Here is a 17309-nt window from a genome sequence, read left to right on the forward strand (position 1 = left end):
ATCATTTCAGATCATCCTATTGTGAATGGCACCAACATAACTTCAGCTGTGAAGGTAAGGGCACATAAGAAGATGCCATCCTGCACTCCTCACAACATCAAAGGGGGTGGTGTTGGAGACCTCTGTTAGGGCTCTTATTTCCCACAGGTCATAGACTGCACCCAGCCTGCTTTTTCAGAGTATCCCATAATAACGATTTGGGAGATAATGGAAAGAAGGAGAGTAAAACAAGCCTGTGGGTCACTTAGGAAACAGGCATTCCCCAAGGTTCTGTCATAACAAGGGCTCAAAAAAGTTCTCCTTTGTAAGTGTACCTTTGTTTACCATGAGCTTTTCAGAGATGTTGATCTGAGAATAACCTGGGAAGCAGTTCTGTCACCTACCTCTGCCTGGGCTTCCAACTGCACTCTAGGGCCTGTGATGGGATAGATCTTTTCCATACAAGCCAGTGCTGCTGTCTTCTGCTCAATTCTATGATCTGTCTCTGACATAGCAAAATTTTGTTCTTCTGGGACAGGGTCAGAATTCCCAGATCCACAGTTCCCAGGTGTCTCAGATCTGTGAGCTGCACTGAGGGCACTTTCAGTCTGTTGGTGTTTTCCCAGCTATTTCATGCTTTGGTAGAAGGCTGGTGCCTGACATTCGCTGCAGTTTCATCAGGATGCTAGTGAGATTATTCTCACAGATCTGGGCAAACTGACTCAGAAAAGCATCCTCCATGCTCAGTCTCGCTCTGCTCTGCTTTCTGCATCATAGAAGATCCAGGTTCCTGTGGAACCCTGCCTGGAACTAGTGGAAAAGCCAGGCATACAGTCAAATCACATATTCAGGCATGACTTGAGCGTGTTTCATTTTGATTTTCAGGTTTTTGTGCTTGCTGTACAGTTTTGAACATTGACTTTTTTTTAAATTTACTTATTTGCTTCTAACCTCCATTTCCTTTACTTCATTAGAGATTCCTTTACTTTGTCTCTCTGACCACAAAGGCATTCCCATGTGAATCCATGTGGGGTTATGCAACCCTAATACCTCTTCCTTTCAACAGCACAAGGTGATGAAGGAGTAATACAATCCTTTCAGGCTGAGTTTCACAACAGTCTTCAAAGCTGACAGGCTATGTTATTTAGTGTTATCAAGTGTGATTACAGGACATTTTTAAATAACACACTCATTATAAATAAAGGCAACCAAGACAGTGCTGTTCTCCTACTAGATAATGTGCAAGCATGAAAGCAAGTCTCAGCTATCAAATCCTATTACTTGATGTCCAAGCAATTAAGAAGAAAATGTAACCAAAACACTAAAAACAAAGACTGTAGCATCAAGAAAATTGCATTCTGGTGGTCAGTTAACTTCTATTTTTCAGTAGAATAAAGACTTCTTGAAGTATCAAAAGCCTGACTTGAAAACAGAAAATCCTAGAAGCTCTTGGATTCTATCATCTTTCATTTTCTTAAGTTCACTCGAGGTCCATACGAATAAGGGCCCAAATTGAAGTCAATGTCACAGCACTGCTCATCAGTGAGCTATTGTCAAGAGAAAGGAGAACTCATCAGAGGCAGGGTTTGTTCACTGGGGGGATGACTCATTTACTTCAATCTACTAGCACAGATGTTTTAGCATATCCATCATCTCTCAGGTAATCCATCTACCTGAAGACCTTAGTTGCCTGTACTTTCATTTCTATGAATTGTGATTTTTTTTTTTTTAGCAAACATGCTTGGAAGCAAAAACCTGTTAAAATAGGTGCATAACATATCTACATCCCCACTGAAGTCATTTCTCAAATATGCTGTATTCATGGGAATATATTCTGAATGACCATGGTAAAATTACATAAGCAGTGGACACTAGCATACTAATAGCAAAGGGAGCCGTGTGATATTAGATATTTATTTTTATTAAATTTATTTCAAGACTATAATTATTTAAGCAAGGCTTGTGCTGGCTGATTTTCATTCCCTCACATCATATTTCAATGCTTTTTTATAACATAGCTGTAAATCTAACTGTTGGTAGTGAAATAAAAGATGCTGACTGAAAAGAACTCATAATAAAAGAAGGTTGGAAACAAGATAGCTAACCTAGCTTTTTTTTTTTCCCCTGATGATATGGCTATGGACAATACAAAGCAGTACTGACAAAGCCTTCATCAGACTAAGGATGAGAGTGTCTCCTTTGACATGAATCACTCTAAACTGGGGAATGAAGGACTCATGTTCAATAAAATCTGGGGGTTTTTTTGTCTTTTTGCCAAGTTATGTGCTTTTGTAAATACAGATTTTCAAGTTATGTTTATTTGAAATAGACAAGTCTTGACCTGATTTACCACTCATCTCAGTTAAAATTGTTGCAAGAAAGCTTCTATTCTTGATGAGATGCTTTGAAATGGAATGTAAAACCCCAGTTGTTCCATGGATCAGCTTAGAATCTACCATGATGAAGAAAGGCAGGACTCTTTCCTCCTCATATTCCTAGGTGTTTCAGAAGTTCTGAGGAAAAATTCAGTAAAGGCTTTGAGACATCTTCAGTCTGTCAGGATTTGAAATTGAAATCCAAATTATTATTATTATTTTTTTAAACTTCACTCTTTCATCAAAGAACAAAGGCTCACCTGTCTGAGGCTGAGGCCTGTCACCCATTCAGTACATACACACTAAATCCTCCATTCAAAAGCTCCAAATCTCTTTTCTCAAGAAAGTTTCATATGAGCACATATGCACACATGTACATGCATCTCTTACTATTTGTGCAGATGCAAACACACTAAAATATGTATGAATTTTTTTGGACTCTCATTTCATTAATGATAGTGAGTCATTGCTCCTTTCACAGCCATCAGAAATTGTTTCACAGGCAAAATAACGATAATAGTAACTATAATGTCACCAAATACACATACACACACAAATAAACCTAACAACAACTTCTTAAAGGTTGAGATTAACATTACCAAAAATATGTTTTTTGAATGGTAAGAATCTGGTATATGGGAAAATATAATAAATTTGGGATGAGATTCTGCATGCAACTAGTCAATTTTTTTCTCCTAAAAGCATGGTTAGCCTATCAAAGATTCTAATCCCAAGATATTAAGGTTCCAATATAGAAAACTTGGAAAAATCAGTTAAGATTAGAATTACTTGCACCAAAGTGATAGAGAAAAGCACAGAAATATTTTAACAGTTCAGAAGATAAATTAAATGAATTCCATGTTCAGAGTACAATTTAAGCAATCCAAGATGCAAAAGCTTTTACAGAAGTACATAAATGTCAACTTAAGTACTCCAGGTTGCAAAAGATTTTTATTTTACAGAAATACAGAAACTTGTTATTCTAATAAAAGCATGCCAGAATTCAATAATAGAGCTAATAATCAAACTCTGGTTTTGCCTAAACTAAATTGCTTTGTCCATAAGAGCAAGCAATTCATACCTTCTTCAAGCTCAGGAGAAAACTACAAAGAAAAAAATAGGAAACTAAATATAAATATCAATTTAAAAACAGACAGATCTCTCCAAGGCAACATGACCTATATTAGCATCAGCACACAAATAATTGGAGACTCTCGAGGAGGGTTATAAAAATTAAGCAAATAATGACAGCCATCTTACTTTCAGTGCTTGATTTTACACAGGTCATTTTGTCACAACTTTTCGTTCTAAGATAAAAATATTCTAAGAGGCTGGGGAACAAGAGTTCTGTTCATTTTCCCTTTCCCTTCCTTTTCTCTTTCCTTTTCCCATTCCTTCTCTTTTCCTCTCCTCTTTCCATTTCTCAATCTCTATTCCCCTTCCCTTTAAAAATTTAAAAGAGGATATGATTATTTTTAGGGATTACTATTACCATATACTCACATGGCAATTTGTAGCTACAAAGTTGTGTTTTGAAATAACCACCTGCTTATACTTTTTTTTTTAAATCTTTTGTTTGATTTGTTTGACATTACATTGAACAATCTTGTTTGTATAGAAGGAAATCTGAAGAATAAATTTGAAATCATTTAACAGTTCAGAAGATAAACTTTCATGCTGTTCTAGTTCATGACATTCAAAATTAAAATAGAGAAGGTAAAATATTGCTTCTGATATTCATAGTTATGAATTAAATACTAATTAGTTTTCTACATAGAAACTATTTTTTTCCTTTCTCCATCTACCAGATTAATTATGTAAAAAGTGCTGCTATTCTCCACATCTTACATATCTGACCATCATTCTAGAGTTTCTTAGAATTTAAAACAAAAGTGGCCTGTAGGTGACACGACTCCGAAACAAATGAGAAATGAGCAAACAACAGCTACAGAAGGGATGGCAGAAGAAAAAAAACAATGCTGGTAAGTGCAGAATATATTCCCTGATAGTATTCAGGTATGAATGTGAACTCCTAAGGAATCAGTTGCTCAAAACACAAGAGCACCACATGTTATGTCTGTCTAAATACGTTAAAAAAAGTGTCTTCTGCAGAATGTAGAGAAAGAATTAACTTGAACCAAAGAATAAAGTGTGCTCAGTTGTTAACAGATACTAAAGCTGAGCGTTTATCTTGATGGGCCAACGTTTACATAAACCTTTGGATGATTGCTGTAGCAGAGTTTAGACATCCTCATGACAGCTGTAGAAGTAGTTTGGTTTGTCAAGGCAACTTAACATAGTAGTTTGTGATTCATCACAAAATAACCTGTTAAAATTCCCTTGCAGTCACAACTTCTGTAAGTCTTCACAAACCAATTTATCTCCTGTGCAGAAGCTGGCACCAAAAAGGTGTCAGGCACACCTTTAGAGTAAGTAAGTAAATAAATAACTATATAGAGCTCATGTTAACCTTTTGCATGTTCAAGGCTACACACAGTTTGTTCAAAGTCATCTTGGGAGTTTCCCCACTACTTTGTAGAATAGATTAACCTGGGCCATTTTTAATAGCTTTGATGCAATCTTCTTTACTGCTATGATTTCAGTTGTAATTCACTCCAAAAAAAAATTAATAAAACAAGATCAGATAGCATAATACATCTACCTACTGGCAATGAAAAATACACAGACACATATACAGTTAAGTGCTCTCATGCCAAAGACAACTACAGATTTCATTCCTGATCTCATTTTTGTTTTACAACTGATGGAAATCCACAGTCCTGTGCCTCTGAGTGAAGTAATCTAGGATTTTAAACGCGAAGTATGCTAGAAGTATGAAGACATCACTGTAATTTTATTTATATTATTTTTTTCCATAACAGCCTTCCAGGTACTGCTTTTTTATATGAAATAAATAATCAGGTATCAGTCAATGGCAGTTATGAAAGAAGTGCATCATTCTGAAAGGTGGAAGCAGAAAGAACAAGACACTGCCATACAAGGCTTGAAACAAAATACCCTGACACGGAGAAAGAACTGAAAAAGAAGGAAAATGAAACAAAACACAAACTTCCAAACAGTCTTCCAATATTGGAAGTACACAGGGACGTTTGAGATAATATTAAAGAAACCATTCACAATGAGTCTGAGGGAAGCAAGCTGCTGTCTTTTTAAATTGTGTATTATGGATTTCCATACCCAATCCAGTGTAGATTCTGAGCTGTAAGCTACTGTACAATTAATGAATATACCAATGCTATGGCATAGCCGGGTACAATTAAAAAATATACAGATGTTAAGGTATAACAGAGAGCTTAGCTATGATGTTATTACACCAAAGAGGGAAACAGAAATGATAGGTACACTCACCCATAAGCTGGGCTCGCAAGGGAAAATCTGATAGAGTGGATCTCCAGAAGAGATCCTTCCCCACTGGCAGTCAGCTCTTAAATGGGTCAAGGAGAGGTGGAGCCAGGCTCCACCCCTTCCTGCAGCACAGGTGAATTGCCTTCACCTGTGCTCCCGTGGCTGACTCATTGCTCGCCTCAGGTGATTAATCAGATGTTCAGGCCATGATTCAGCAGCCCCATACAGCTAAAATACATGTAAAATACGTATTGGAAAGGGAAATATTTTGCAGAGAGACAGAATAGATAGCATGGTGCAAGATAGTTTCAAAATATACAAAATATACAAAAACTGAATTAAAAGGCTGAAGCATAATTTAAAGTGTACTTGCATTAGGCCTGTCTTCATTTGCAGCACTATTTAAAACTATTTACACTATTATTGTATTTATAAAAGAGAAGAAATGAAAGTATATGATGCTGATTAGTCCTTTGAGATGGTACTTTACAACATCCTTCTCTCCAAATTGGAAAGATAGGGATCTGATGGCTGGACTATTCCGTGAACAAAGAACTGGCTGAAGGACTGAACTCAGACAATAGCAGTCAGAAGCTCACTGTCTGGATAGACATCAGTGACAAGTACTGTCCCCCAGGAATCAGTGCTGGGACCAGTATTCTTTAATATCCTCATCAGTGACATCAACAGTGGGGTCAAGTGAACCCTCAGTAAGTTTGTGGATGATACCCCAAGCTAGAGGCTGCAGCCAACATGCCTGCAGGACTGGATGCCATTCAGATAGGCATAGACAGGGTTGAGCAGTGAGCTCAGTTGAACATCATGAGATTCAACTATGTCATATGCAAGGTCTTGCACCAATGTCAGGGTAACCCCTACTACTGATAGAAGCTGGGAGATGAAAGGACTGAGCACAGCCCTGACGAAAAGCACTTGGGGGTACTGATGGATGCAAGCTGGACATGTGCCACCAATGTACCTTTGCAGCCCAGAAAGGCAACAGAGCTGATTCTGTCCTGGTGAGACCTCACCTGGAGTACTGTGTCCAGATTTGGAGTCCTCAGTATAGGAGAGACATGGACTTGCTGGAGTGCACACACAGGAGGGCCACAAAATGATCCCAGGGAAGGAACATTTCCCCTACGAGGACAGGCTGAGAGAGCTGGGGCTGTTCAGCCTGGCAAAGGAAAGGCTCTGAGGAGACCAGATAGCAGCCTTTCAGTATCAAAAGAGCTACAAAAAACAAGGGGAAAGTTTCTTCAGCAGAACCTGTTGTGACAGGGCAAGGGGAAATGGTTTAAAACTTTCAAAAACAGGGGAGATTTAGGTTACATATAAGGAAAAAGTCGTTTACAGTCACAGTGGTGACTGGAACAGGTTGCTCAGAGAGGTGGTAGCTGTCCCGTCCTTGGGATCACTCAAAGTCAGACTGATTGGAGGTCTGAGCAGCCTGATCTAGCTGTAGGTGTCCCTGTTGCATGTGAGTTCAACTAGATAACCTTCAAGGGTCCCTTCCAACCCTAATGATTCTATGATTCTATGTTTCTATAAAGAACCATAAAGGAGCGAGTTAGCTCCTTGAAGCTTCTCATTTCTCATTGAAAACTAAACTTTCTATTTAAAACTGTAATGATATTATAACATCCACATATAGAAAGAGAATTTCTTTCTAGATATATGTTTTGGATGGCCTCTGGGTTGATAAGCCTACACTCAAAGACCCTAAAAGTCTCAGAGACAAACAGCTGATTGTTTATAACAGTCTTTAAACCAAATGCCAGAGGTCTTCAGTGCACGTAGCCAAACTGGAGGAGTACCTGCAAGAGTAGGTATCTGTAATTGCAGCTAGTCAATGTCAATGATAATTACATTGTACTTGTTCTCCTGTCTGCATGCCTCTGTCTCAGCCTTCCTGACAGAAATCCTTAAGTGTTTTCAGCTTCTTCATACTCAGGTCACAACAGTGGAAGAGCAAATTACACTTGCGAAGGATCTGGAGAGCAGTTCCTTGAAGAAATCTCATACTGAATATAATATCAGATCTGGGGACTTTAAAAAATATTAACATTTTATAACAAGGCTGGAGCAGTTTCCTGCAGGCGAAGTTGGGGTGGGGGAAAGTAACATCCTGTGATCCTTTCATAGTCTGAAAGAAAGAGTTGTCCCAGAAAAAAAAAAAAAAAGATCACAAAGTAACAAACTTGCTGAAAGGGACAATGTTGTCACAGAGTGCTTTGGAGGATTACAGCCTCACAAAGGAGGAGCTGTGAACCAAGATGCTTTCGTTAGATTTTTCAGGTCTTGTTACTGCTAAAGAAAAATATTTACACTCACACATGTTCAAAGAAAGAAGGGTTCTGAGCTTATATCTGTCAACTTTATGCAGCTCTCTTCAGAGAGAGATAAAAGTCTCCTGACTTGAGCTTCATGAATGATTATGATATTTCCAAACGCAGGAACACAGACATCAAAGCAAAGTCATCAGGAGAAGATGTACCACCATCTGTAGGAAAGCCTGAAAGGCAATCAGATACAAGAAGATAACTAAAGAGAGATAAAGTTGGGTTGGGAATAGCCAACCACAGAGTAGTCTAAAAATGAAATAGGATGAAATAAAATAGAAACTCAATATGGTGCTTCAACATTAAGAAAGAATTTATTTTTGCTACAGGCCAGTGACAGATTCCCAAACAACTCATTTCACATGTACAGAAAAAGTTGGAATATTTCTGCCTTTTTTTTTTTTTTCTAGTTTTTCTCCAGTTAGACACATAGAAATAGATATTAATTGAAGTAGAAAGGAAGCTTTGGAGACTGCCTTGTCCAAGTCTATGCTGATTGCAGGGCCAATCAGATTGGATGTTTCAGAGCCTTCCTAAGATGAGTATCAAATATTTCAATTGCTGAAGGTTCTACATTTCATCTGGGCACCTACTCCAGTGTTTGTCTGGTCCCACTCTAGAGAAGATTTTCGTCCTATCTAATTGGAATTTCTCATGTCACAACTTGTGTCCATTTCTTCTTGACCTACCTTCTTGACCTTGTTCACATAAATGCTCAGTACCACAGGAAGAAAGACCACTAGCATTTTCAGAAGACAAGAACGCATATCAGAATGCAGTCTTTGCAAGAGCCATAATTTGTTGATTGCTGCAGAAGGAAGAAGGGAGATGTTCAGTCTTGAATACAGGTAATTAAAAATGGTCATGAAATTTTGATTATAATTGTATTTCTCCTTTGAACTCTGAGTCCCAAGTGACTTCTGTAGCTGCTCTGTACTTCAGCTGAGTATATGGACTGGTGTAGAACCAAAGCTGTTCATTCCTAAACTTGACAATAGCAATGACAGGATTTTGCTAAGTCCACAGAGCTTTTGATTGAAGGGTGTATATCGGTTTAAAAAGTACCATTAGATTAAAACACAGGAAAATGTCAAATGAAAGGAGATCTATGTACTTTTTCTTTGTTACCATTTCTCTACAGCATGCATGCTGACTAGCAATTTAGCCCTGATAAATATATTTATACAAAAAAAGTGCTGCAGCTTAAACAGCTCATTTTACAGACGCTATGTGTGGGATCATGTTGGATGTATATTAGTGGTTTTAATACAATTACAGAAACATAAACTACCAACAGAAATGTAATTTCAGAGGAGCAGTATATCTCCTGGCTTTGTGTTTTTCCAACATGCAAAGCAATGGAGATAAAGGTTGCTGATATCGATCTCAATGCCCAGTCATAAAAAATTAAAAGTTATCTGTCAGTAAAAGGGAAAAGAATGTTTTCCATTTTGCTTAGAGAGCTCTTGAATGCTTGTGTGAATGCAATTTACAGCATTAATAAAATCCTCTTGCAAATATTATTTTATTTCTATTGTTTCTTTTTCTTTTCTGATTTAATAAAATACTCCATGGAACTTATTTGATTTTCCTGTCCTTGGCTGCGCTTGAATATTTATTTACATGTTTGCGTATGTATCTGAGCAGGGCACAGTAGTACCCCCGTGCTGGTTTGGGACAAAGGACCTATATTATAGCTATCTGGAATCAGTGGAGGTGAAGTTTCTCCATTTGCTTTAGTCTGCTTTGAAACAGGAGGAAAGGGACAAAACAATCCCTGATCATGGTGAGAAGTTCCCAGGAACTACATGAGGAGGCTAGTGGGATGAATTTCTTCTTTTCTTTTAACAGTTCAATTTAAGAGATGCCTGGTTTAGTGGAAAGGCTTCCTTTCACTCAGCAAAGCAGGAGGCTCCCTGGCTCCCTGGAAGGCAATGATGTTTCCAAGGAAAGCAGAGGCACAAATGCCTTGATCTTCATGTGCTTAATCACTTCATTTGATGTCGTATTTGAGGTACAAGCTGGTGAACTCTGAAATCAGCAATGCTAAGGTTGGAAATGAAAATCATGTCTAGTGGTTGTATAATCTCCTTTTTTAGGAGAGCAGGCAGACTCCAGCAACTTCTGGAAAGGTCCAAGAAAATCATCACATAATACAGTGTGCATAAACCTGTCACTTATGCAAGGCGTACAGACATAGATCAAGAATCACTTAATGAAAGGAAGTATGATGGTACTGCATTGCCACATGTGTAAGTACTTACAGATGGTGGTAGGAAAAGGGTAGGAGGGCCTTGGAGAACTGCTAACCCTGAAAAGCCAATTCCAGACCCAAAATCATACCTTCCCTTTTAGTGCCACTTAGTATAGCTTAGTCAAACTTCAAGGGTACTGCAAAATGCAAAACTTTCCCAGACACTGCTGATGACACTAAGTTGATGTGCCTGGGGGAAGGAAGGACCTTCAGAGGGATCTGGAAAGGCTGGATCACTGGGTTGAGGACAGTGGGGTGAAGTTCAACAAGACCAAGTGCCGAGTCCTGCACTTGGGCCACAACAACTCCATGAGATGCTACAGGCTTTGGGCAGAGTAGCTGGAAGACTGTGTAGAGGAAAGGGACCTGGTCAATGCTCAGCTGAACATGAGCCAGCAGTGTGCCCAGGTGGTCAAGAAGGCAAATGACATCCTGGCTTGTATCAGAAATAGTGTGGCCAGCAGGAGCAAGGAAGTGATCAACCCTCTGTACTCAGCTCTGGTGAAGCCACACCTCGAGTTCTTTGTTCAGTTTTGGGCCCCTCACTACAAGAAGAACATAGAGGCCCTGGAGCGTGTCCAGAGAAGGGCAACAAATCTGGTGAGGGGTCTGGAACACAGTCCTATAGAGAGTGACTGAGGGATCTGGGATTGTTCAGTCTGAAGAAGGGGAAACTCAGGGGAGACCTTATCACTCGCTACAACCTCCTGAAAGGGCATGGGAATCCTCTCACAGGTTACTAGCAATAGGATGAGAGGGAATGATCTCAAGTTGTGCCAGGAGAGGTCCAGGTTGGATATCAGGAAAAAATTATTCTCTAAAAGAGTGGTCAGATACTGGAATGGATTGCCCAGGGAGGTGACCGACCCATTGTCCCTGGAGGTATTCAGGAAACATTTAGATGTTATACTAAGGGAGATGTTTTAGTGGAGAAATATTGGTGGTAGGTGGATGGTTGGACTGGATGATCTTGGAGGTCTTTTCTAACCTTGGTGATTCTATGGCTCTATGATTCTATGCTACTTGCTTCCCATCCTGCTGCTACACGCCAGCTCCTCTCACTTCCATGTGTTTTGTTCTCTCCCTAGTAAAATACCAAATCCAAGGTACCCTAAGAAGCCAGGGCTCCCTCAGATGTTGTTACTTAGTAAGAATCAGATATCTCCCTGCCACGGTATTGTACTGCCTCGAGAAATGTAGCAGCAGCAGCAACACCCCCCACCGCCATAAATCACAAAAGCTGATCTTAGCACTCAGTGGTGACGCTGTATTTCAGAAAGGCAACTCGGAACTTCTTTTATTCACCAGAGCACTGCCATCTAGTGCTAATCCCCAGAAATGCAGGACAAGTTTTGTAACTGTGGAAGTTCACGCTGCTGGAGGGTTGGTGATTGCATTAGGTAAGATTAGTGCAGGGCCACAGCTGTGGCTAAAAGCTGAACATTTCTATTGGAGCTTGGTGTTGGTAGAGATCTCTGACAAGCAGAGAACAGAACCTGCAGAATGGACCTTGCTGATCCGATGGATTCTCATTCATCTGAGATTGCATGAGAATGAGTATTGGTGCAGTGCCATGGCATTTCTGCACTTGACACACCAACAGCCATCAGGTGGTTATAAACTTGCAGTGCAGGGAATGGTGCTTATAAACAAATGTTAGTGAGTCTTATTGCCTGTGGACACTGAGCATTTAATGAGCATTTAAGAGAGCCTGAGATTTCCTGGTCTGGAAGAGGGATTGTGCTGCTCTGACAGCTAGCAAGACACTGACCGGCAGCATGGAGCAGCACGCTCTGTTAGCCTGGTGCAGATGCAAAGCAAGTTTGTGGGGAAGCACCTGGGCCTGTCTTCAAGGACCTTGAGTCTTACCAAGGTCCTTGAAGGGTGGTTTTCTTCCCCTAGATTCCTCTGTCCCAAAATCAACTCATTTTTGTCAAATTCAATTCAATCTAACTTTGCTAAGTATGATGGATTTGATAAATACTTTTTTTAGATGCCAGTACATAACAGAAGTGGGGTAGAAACCATGCAGACTACAGCATTTTTGGAAAGACAGCTTGCTAAATGCGGATTACAATATCATCCAAGTCCAGCACTAATTAAAATTTGAATTGTGGTGTGAAAGGATCAGTCAGCTGATGTAAACAAGCTGAGGAGTTCTGGATGTGCAATCTAATTAATTGCAGGAAGACAGGAAGACACTGTGCAGTGAATAAACAAACAACACGACAGCTTATAGCTTACCACCCATATTACTTTGTTTCTTTTAAGCCATATGCCTAGTAACATTTTCCTTATTTTGTACATATATACAGTCAGTTATATAAATGTTTTTGTTTTGTTTTGTTTTTTTCTGTTTCACTGTGTAAATGATGGTTTATCTATTGTTGCTGTTTTTCGAATTATATGTTCTATTAAAGAAGAATGCTGGCAGACAGACAGACAAACAAAAAAGCATATATATTTTATTATGTTACAAATTTATCACCAATGGCACACTACAACAGTACATGTGCAAAACATCACGCAGCTCACAATGAAGCTCTGCAAACCCACAGGCTGGCATCTCAGCTAGCTGGCTATTCCAGCCAAGCTGATTTATTTCTGACTCTTTCTGACAGCACCACCCGTATTCTCCAGTGATGTTATTTGCAAAAGGTCTAGTCTGATTTGCCAGACATACACAGCTACAAAGAAAAATACTGGGAAACCTGTGCAAACTGTTCTAATTCAGCATTCGGACTCAATAACCAAGAAGAGAGACTAGAATTTTAATTGCAGGAAGTATCTGGAGATTCTTCTTTCTGAAGAACCAAATACGAAGCAGAGCCCACTACATAGGGACAGCACTGATGACTCACACTTGTATTTTATGTGCAATACTGTGTATTGCATAGGCCTGGCAAAACCCATTAAGGCAAAAGACCTTAACAGTATTCAGTCTATGAGAACTTGAGTTAAACACTGGTAGAGCTCCACCTTGTCCCAGTAAGCTGTGGTTATACATGAAAATAAATCCAGCTTGAGTGCAAGGAGAGAGCACTATTAATCCTTTCCACTGGAATTAAATTCTGCTCAGAAATTTTGCATATATGAAGCTCTTGCTTCAGTTGTTTTTACTAACACTCCTATGAGACTGTTAGTAGCATCTGGTGGAGACCTGTCCTTCCCTGGTAGCAACTAGAGACCAACAAAATATCTCAGATATCACAAGATCATTGTGTTTGGCCAGCTGAAAATCACCATCATCTTGCTCCTACATCTCCTGCAGTAACTTCTGAATCACTGGCAAACATTCAGTGTCATGGGTTGGCCACAGGACATTTCCCTGCCAAACCTAGAGTAAAATTTGGGATGCCAATTTCTACTTCAGTATTGTAATTAGCCAACTTTTCTTAACGCTTAGCAGGGCTTGCATCTTTGAAGTACTACAAAGTGATGAAAAAAACCCTCTAATATGCAGCTGGCACCTGGACAGCTTTGTTAGGAATTGGATGGATTGTTTCCTGAGAGCCAAAGAAAAGCAATCATTATTTAACCTTTAGAGTATGCTTATCCTGAGTTCTGAGCATCTGATGTGTCTTGTTGTGTTTTGGTTTGATGTACTATCTCTTGGACACTGTTGTTACTCTGCTGGACAATCCATTTGAAGCAGCCTCAGTACTGTTCTACTGGCAACTGCAGGCAAAGGAAAAAATGATGCAGAGCCAAAGTAATCCTCTCGTTTGCTTGCTCCATTTTCTCACTGAGCTCAAGTAGTCAGGTGCACCGATAGTGAGTCTGCCTACTGGGGTTTATTTTGGGAACCAGGAAGATCAGAGCTTCTCCACAACTTGATTATCAGTGCCAGATACAATTTAAGCATTCACAATTTAACTTTTTTTTTTCTTACCTAACATGATTGCTTTCTCTTGCATCATGGTATGCTCTGAAATCTCATTTAGAGTATGGTGAGACAGTTCTTTATGATAAGTTTTGCTCTTCCATAGCAAAACTCAGTATTCAAATATACTAGTGACATCAACAGAGGGATCAAATGCACCCTCAGCAAGCTTGGGGTGCAGTCAACATGCCTGAGGGATGGAATTCTATCCAGAGAGACCTAGACAGGCTTGAGCAGTGGGCCCAGCTGAACATCATGATGATCAACAAACCCAAGTGCAAGATCTTGCACCTGGGTCATGGCAACTCCCACAACCAATACCAGCTTGGGGATGTAAAGATGGAGAACAATGTGCTGAAAACAACTCGGGATATTGTTGGATGGGAAGCTGGACATGAGCCAGCAATGTGCCCTCTCAGCCCAGAAAGTCAACCTTATCCTGAGCTGCATCAAAAGAAGTGTCGGCAGCAAGTCGAGGTAGATGATCCTGCCCTTCTAATCTGCTCTGCTGTGTCCAGATGAGGAATTCTCAGTACAGGAATAACACAGACCTGTTGGATTGAATCCAGAGGAATGCCATGAAAATGATCCAAGGGGTGGAACATCTCTCCTAAGGACAGGTGAGAGAGCTGGGGCTGTTCAGCCTGGAGTACAGATGGCTCCCGGGAGACTTGATAGTGGCTAATAGTGTCTAAAGGGGACCTGTAAGAAATGGTGGGACAGATTCTTTAGCAGGGTCTGTTGTGAAAGAACAAGGGGAAATGGTTTCATACTAAAAGAGAGTAGAATTAGGTTGGATATAAGGAAGAAGGTTTTTACAATAAGGGTGGAGAGACAGTGCATAGGTTGTCCAGAGAGGTGGTGGATGTCCCCAGACATCAAGATCAGGCTGGACTGTGCTCTGAGCACCTAATCAAGCTGTAGGTGTCCTGTTTATTGCAAGGAAGTTGGACTAGTTGACGTCTAAAAATTCTTTGATTCTATGATTAGAAGATTCAGAGAATGGAGAAAGGAGGATCTGATCTAGAGATGTTCACGATTATATATGAACACACAAACAAAAAAAAAAAAATCTGTTTTTAACATTTCTTTGTTCAGTTTGGGTCATTTTCCTGGTTCTGTCCCCTTCCAGCTCCTTGTGCCCCCCAAACCTCTCCCTGGCAGGGGAGCAAGAGAACTTGAAATGATCGTGGCTCTTTAGAGTGCTGCTCAGCTACAACTGTATTATCAACTGTTCTGTTTTTTTTTTTCCTAAAAGGACCTTATGACCTATGCTGAAGAGAATTAATTCCATCTCAGCCAAAAACAGAGAAGTCTCAGGCAAGTAACTGCTTCTAGAACTTCCATATGTTTTGAGTATATATAGATGAAAAAGAAAAATCACAAAAAGCAAATTATGCAGACCAGCTTCTTTTCTAAAAGAACTAAAACACAACTATCAGCAATATCAAGGCATTTATTTCAAAGCCATAGATCTTTCTGGCCTGGAGTAAGTCACAGGCTTGGCCTAGTGACTTGAAGGCTGCTGTATTTTTCTTTTCTTTCCTTCTTTCCAAACCACTATGTCTAAACAGCATTCCTAATCCTTGTCTAGTTTCTTAAAATCCTTCCCAGATTGCAGGTCCTTTAACTCTCACATGGCCCAAGTTAGTGCTTAGCCAACAAAATGTCTTCTAGTATGTGAAAAACACTCTTGAGAGGAACAAAAATTAACTCTTCTGGCAAGGGACAGCACAACCAAGCAGCCTATAGCCTCTGTGAGAAGGAACTCTCAGAGGTACACTTCCTTTGAGGAAAAACTGAGGTAAAGAACATGTGTTTTTCTCTCTTCCTTTCATGCCCTACTTACCCACTCCCCCTTGTGACAAACTGATTTTGTATGCAAAAAAGCACTTAATTTTGCTCCTGGACACCTCTGCCTTGATCTAGGCATGTGCCAGAGGGATATGTGGGTCAGCACACTGATTGTGGGGAGAAACAGCCATACCTGGTATATAATAATGCATTTCCACACTGAGTCCTGGTTGTAGTCTACTGGTCAAGGCCTGTCCCCCTGGTGAGAAGGGAATTATATCCATCCTAACTGCTGAGCTGTGGCACATATCTCAATCTCTACAGCATCCAAGCACTTCGTCACATTTAATACAATTATTTCATAATTGCACTGTGGTGGAGAACTGGCATCTTAAGTGGAAAGGGCAAATTCTGTCTGAGGAGAGGATTTGAGTATTCGACTCCAGTAAGTCTCCAGCTTAAAAGCTCTTCTTCAGAAAAAAAAAAAAAAAAAAAAAAACTGAATGCAACAGAGCTATACTTCCTAAGCTTCTTTCACAGATCATCATATCCGTTTTACTGAAGACACAGCTGAGGAAAAAAGACTTCTATTCAGTGAGATCTTACCAGATCAGGTCTCTTTCTAACTTATTTTTCAAAGACATATATACTTATAATTTTTTTTTTCTTTTCATTCTATGGGTAGAAAACAGGTCCTTCCATTTTTTCCCTTTTTTTCTTTTTTTTTCTTTCCTTTTTTTGCTTTCCATGTTACTGTCAAAATTTTTAGCAGACAGCAGCAAGAAGAATTAGTTAGTTTTTAAAAAATATGTATATATATGTATATATGTATAAAAGCACTCTCCAATGGACTGTCAATATAAATTGTCTTTAAAGTTCAATTTTGACTGCATTGTTCCAGTAGTATTTGGGTGAGAAATGTGGATCTATAAACCTAGCCGTCTCAATCTCTTTTGCCAGATGAGTGCTCACTTAGGAACTCTGGAGGAGAAAGTACAAGTTCTTCTAGAACTGAAAGAATGTGCACTGGTTGACTTTCATTTTTCTGTACATGACCCAAATGAACCGGTTTTTTGCCACACAGTACTCTTAATTACACTGCCTGAACAAGTCACAAAAAAATAATTTTTGTAGCATTGGAAGATACAGAATACAAGAGAGATTTTAAAAATGGAATTTTTCCTAGCTTTTAAAAAACTGACAATTGTGGGAATGCACAGGGAAATCTCATCCCATTTTAACTTGCATGCTCCACAACTTCAGTGGATACACCAGTTCCTTAGAATAGGAACAGTACATATTAGTGTATATTAAAT

Source organism: Meleagris gallopavo, chromosome Z (assembly GCF_905368555.1).
Source record: "Meleagris gallopavo chromosome Z, MGAL_WU_HG_1.1, whole genome shotgun sequence".
In the NCBI taxonomy this organism is placed as follows: Eukaryota; Metazoa; Chordata; class Aves; order Galliformes; family Phasianidae; genus Meleagris; species Meleagris gallopavo.